Source organism: Stegastes partitus, unplaced genomic scaffold, assembly GCF_000690725.1.
Source record: "Stegastes partitus isolate 25-593 unplaced genomic scaffold, Stegastes_partitus-1.0.2 Scaffold58, whole genome shotgun sequence".
Taxonomy (NCBI): Eukaryota; Metazoa; Chordata; class Actinopteri; family Pomacentridae; genus Stegastes; species Stegastes partitus.
Genome location: NW_007577789.1, coordinates 214,281 through 219,522, shown reverse-complemented (window position 1 = coordinate 219,522; position 5,242 = coordinate 214,281). Strand labels below are relative to the sequence as shown.

Sequence of the window (5,242 nt, the reverse complement as noted above, 5' to 3'; positions counted from 1 at the left end):
AAAAAACGCCAAAGCCGGTGAGAGAAAAAAAAAGAAAACGAAGTAGAAAAAAAAAACAAGTGGGTGAGTTTGACTCGGTACACTCTTCCCCTCACATCCGTTCGCGGCCGAACTTCGGCACCAAACTCTGGTGATGCGCAGTCCCTCCTCAGAGCCCCGCACCAGGATGCGAAGCACTCACTCACTCAAAACGCACGAGTGGAAATTCATTGAAAAACGCACGTGTTGGCAAAACAATGCAAAACCTCCAACTTAGATCCTGTCTTATGAGATATTACACACACATATACTCTGCACAAATCTGCAGCTTCTGTTGTTTTTTTTTCTCTCTCTCTCTTCCCCCCACAACAACTGCTCTCTGCTTTCTCAGGACTCCATACAGGCTTTGTTATGGAGGTGCATATTCTTGCATTGGTTCCAGTACAGAAGTGGTTGGACTTCCCTCTGCCATGCGACCTCTGCCGATAATAAACGGGAAAGAGGAACGGAGGGAGAAGGGGGAGGGGAGATTGGTGGCTGCCTTGGCAACCGCTCTCCTTTCTGCAACTGCGCGCTCCTGATTAGCTGGAAATGTAGTAGTGTGCACGGCCGCGCATTATAAAGCGCACTCTGCTTCCATCAGTGCCTTCATAAAGGCTTCCATTTGGGTTAGTCTATTGTGCCAAGGCGGATGGGAGGAGGTTTTTTCTTTTTCTTTTTTTTTTTTTTTAAACACAGTATCTCTTGTAGTTCGAGCGTGTTTTTGTGTATTTTTATTTTTTCTCATTTGCTCCAGGCTTCAGATTGTAAAGCTCCCCGAGCAACTTTGTAATTTGTGATACTGAGCCATATAAATGAAAAATTCGAAATGTGATTTTTTACACTCCAAAGCAGCAAAAATTCACTTGGATGGACTTCTGTGCTCTCTCTCTCTCTCTCTCTCTCTGCCATTTACTGTAAAGCCTCTGAGTAACTATTTCTAATCTTATAAAGCCAAGTGTTTTCTGGAGTTGCATCACTCACAACTGTTCTTATTTCCACAATCATGATTTTTTTTTTTTGTCTTGCTGCTAGTGTTTGTAGTTAAAGTTTTAATGCTATTTTTGATTAAAGAAGTGCAAGCAAAAAAAAATCCACTAAATCGTGGACAGCAGAGCAGAGCAGCACACTTGTAACCACGCACACACTTTCTGAAAGTGTAAGACACGCTGTGCTCAGGGTGGAATATGTACAAGGGGGTTTAATCTTGTATTGCCATACAGTTGCAAATGTGTGTGGAGTAGAAGCCGGGGCTGTGAGAGCCACCTCTGACAGCTCACTGAATGTGATGGATAGCACACCCTTGCCCTGTGATGTGCATGCACATTTGATGTTGAAATGGCCTATCCATGGGACCATTGTCTTTCAATCATGTCAAGGCAAAGTACAGAACAGAGCACATTTTCTGCTGCCTGGCGTTATTACTATGCCACAGTTTACAGCACAATCCATACAGCCTTGTGCCTGCACTGAAATGTTCTCCAGCCTCCTCGTGCTGCTCTGTTTAAAAAAAGAAAAACAACTAATTTCAGTTTTTAAGGATGCATCTGCATTAAAACGGTGATAATATAGACTCTTGATGGCTCTGTAATAGTGTTGCAGGCAGGCTTTCATTAGTTGGACCTGCATGCGGATAAAGGAACATGTAATACAGAGAGGGGTACAATTGTTTTCACACAAACCATGACATCGGCTTCGGCCCACTGCTGCACTTCTTATGTTCCCTAACCTTCTAAAATCCAAAAAGCTGGTCATTATTTCAGCGGGCCTATTATGTTACAGCGCAGACCTCTTTATTTTACAGCGCGGGCCCTCGCTGGTAGGCACGTCCTGCCACTCTTGCCGGCTCCAGCGCTCAGAGGGTTAACCACATGGCTCGGTGCCATGGCTTCATGGGAATGGAATGTGGAGTGCTGTGTGTGCAGGGCTCCTTTCCCAGCATCCCTCACTGCCCAGGCGCATGCTAATGATCAGTATTATTGAAGCACAATTGATGGGCTAGCAACCAAACAAGAGAAACTAATTACTACTAAGGCTTTATTGTCCTTTAATTACTGAAGCTCTTTGGCAATTAGTGCTGCACAAAGACGCAGCCCTACTTTAATCTCAAATAAAAAAATGTGATGCAGATGAAAAAATTTGGAAGATGAAAGGTAGATAAGATAATTTGGCTTTCGGAGCGATCCGCAGAAATGATGCCTGATTTGAGTAAAGCGTGGGACAACAAAAGAAATTGCTGAGGGCTGCGCTAATTTAAACTGAAAATCATCTCAGAACAGATTCGGTGTGTGATATTTCTATGACCTTGGACAAGTAAATCCCAAAAACCTCCCCAAAAAGCAAATGCTGAAAACCTCTTAGCAGTGAAAAGCAGACACTCCAGTACGACATGTCAACAAATGACTTACAAAACTGCCATCATGATAAAGAAGAACATCTCCACGGACTGTTTTGCACTCATTTGAGGCTCACTTCACACTCCTGACAAACAGAGGAGCAGCGAAAAACACACGATGCAGCGTTTACAGCGGCCGCATGTGCCCTCACGTTAAACTTTTCGCAGTTCTGAAACTATCATGACCTTTTTAAACATCATTAGTCTGGATTTATGCATCATTAAAGTAGCTTCAAAATCACCGTACAACACAGAGTAGCTCGCAGCCACATATGTCCATGAGAGCCTCTACTAATTTATACCAGCATTCATAAACAATTAAGTCACAGATTTGCACAATCTACAATCCATTCAGTAATTGCCATTCAAGTCTCTCTGTCAACAATCATATATACATCACCCCTGATGAATTTCAATTGCAAACCACTCAAACATAATGCAAGTAGATTGCACTGGAATGCTAAAAAAAAAAAAAAACTGGCAAGAGCAAGAGAAATACTCCTGATCTGCACTTTCTAGTAGTCATTTACATCACTTTTGACATGGTCTCAGTAAAATTTTTGCTGTTGCAACTAATTCTTGACGACATCGCTGATGGTTTTAGGGTGCTCTTTAACATTTATTTATTCACACATGCAAGTAAAAGGAAAAAAAAAAATAAAGGAAACAGGACACATGAAACAAATGTCAGCAGAGAACAACATGCAAAACAGAATGAGTCAGAGAAAGTAAGTCAGAAGTAAAAGGGGGCAAAAACCCACAATAAGCATCATTATGTTCAGGATGTTTGCGTTACCTCGTCAACAGTTTATCAGCATTTTTATTTTTATTTTTTTTAACTGTCACGTACGCAATTTAATAGTTATTTCCTAAACAGAGACTTTCTATTTAACTGTTACACAGAAAATAGCACAATAGTTTCATCTGCAGAAAGTTTTGTGGGTGAAAATGTGGGTGTTGCAGATATTCAACAGAAATGTGTTTTAAAGTTTCTCCCGATGATGAACTTTGGATAAAGTTAGTCCAAACTTCACACAGGTTCTAAACAAGTTTCATGATAAGGTTTACAATGCCTGGCTGTTGGAGTATAACCCCAGAGAACAGCTTTTAAAATAAAATACAGCTTTAGTTTTGTTAGAACTTTTGAAAACAAGCAGATATTATTTTAGAATGTAGTTCAAATTATCATTAATTTTTTTATTTTTTATTTTTTTTAAGTATTGAACTGGTCAGTAAGTTTTCAGTTGCACTGTAGGATTGAATAAATAAGACATTTAATACAGTCATTCTAATATGTAGACTGTGGATTTAAATAAAGACACAACAAGCATTTTTGTAAACAGCAGTTCTCTGAAATGTTGTTTCTGGGATGCACATGACTCACCCAGAGCAAAGCGCAACGCATGCTGTGGTTTTAATATCTGCACTTTAGCCTAATTTGATGAATTTATTGAAATGCTTAGAGGCAGCTATAGTAAAGAACATGCAAATTATACCACTATGTTGTATGTCTATGTTGCTCTCACTCCAAAAACTCTAAAAGCTCAAAGTTTCCTCCAAATAACCCAAGAAAGTTCAGCCTTATGTATATAATTCAGACATATGTTGCAACACAAGCTACTGTACATAGTAAACAAAAAGATGAATCACTACGAATATCTATTTATTAACCATAATTATTCACAAGTCAAAATGATGTGACTTACTTCTCAGTTTATTGGCAGCACTATACTGTCGAGGTGTGCACCACCATCAGCTGTGTGCACCGAGGAGATCGGCTTCTTCCTAATCACACACCACCTGTCTGCTGCACCTTTCCTGTAAATAACTGCAAAGCTGCAAAAGCCTGCAGGGCACATCCAGCTAAAAGCATCTCAGGGATGGATGTTAAAGGTTGTTCATTTACTCCGAATCAATATTCATCTATTGAAAATCATTTCATAAAATACCAATTCCACTACTGCCTGTTTGAAAAGGAAAACAAGTGCTGTTGGTACGAGTCACGTTTCTGGGGGAAACTCCACCCAGACTTCCTAAAACAAAGACTTTGCATTTCTTCACCACCTGAGGAAACTTGAGGGCTGGTTTCTGTACCAGCTTGCTGACCTTTGACCCGCCTGCCAGGTTTGCACTGACCCTGCTTATTTCAGCAGGGCCTGGGAACCAGCAGTGTGTCAACAGCCTGATCCAAGACTACAAACAGCAGTAATTTCCATCTATCACGACTGTCATTTCATCTACGGCAACGCATTATGAAGCACACGCTGATGTTTTCTCTTTTTTTTTTTTTTTCTTGATTTCTATCGAACCAGATGCGGTGATAGATTGTCCTGAGTGCAGCTCTGCAGACAAGGGGGTCATGACCTAGTTTCCCTGGTGGTCAGTTGCCATACTCTGCTGCTGGACTTTAAGCCCCGGAAATCTGAACCACTAAAAGATTATGTCCATGTGTTTTTTTTTTTTGTTTGTTTTTTTCTTGATTTACTCTATACAAGGGGGGGAAAAAATGCTGACTCCCAAACATAAGTCAGATAAAGCACGGCTGTAAATCTGAACCAGCAGCAAGAAGAAGAAAAAAAAGCTGGGATATTATTTGACTGACATCATGTCCTCATTGTGTCATCCACCTTGCAAATCACCCTGAAGCATAATTAAGGAAAATCACCCCAAGGCTTACATGCATTGACTCTTGATTTGGTAAAAGCGATGTGTATACCTTTTCCCTCCCTCTGCACGAAGGGCTGCAGGAAGACAGAGAAGCTCAGTGAGAAAGAGAGCAGACTTGTCAGTCTGACCACGTTTCATTTAGCACTTCATTTCAAGGAAATT

General features: G+C 40.7%; 1 protein-coding gene across 1 annotated transcript in view; it reads right to left on the bottom strand.

The window, feature by feature from the left end:
* LOC103353001 (TOX high mobility group box family member 2-like) overlaps positions 1–4,364 on the bottom strand; it is a 79,016-nt gene extending 74,652 nt beyond the window's left edge. Inside the window, exon 1 of the mRNA XM_008275734.1 lies at positions 4,120–4,364. The gene's annotated coding sequence lies outside the window, so the exon portion shown is untranslated. The remainder of the gene's footprint in view (positions 1–4,119) is intronic.
* Between the last annotated feature and the right edge of the window lie 878 nt (positions 4,365–5,242).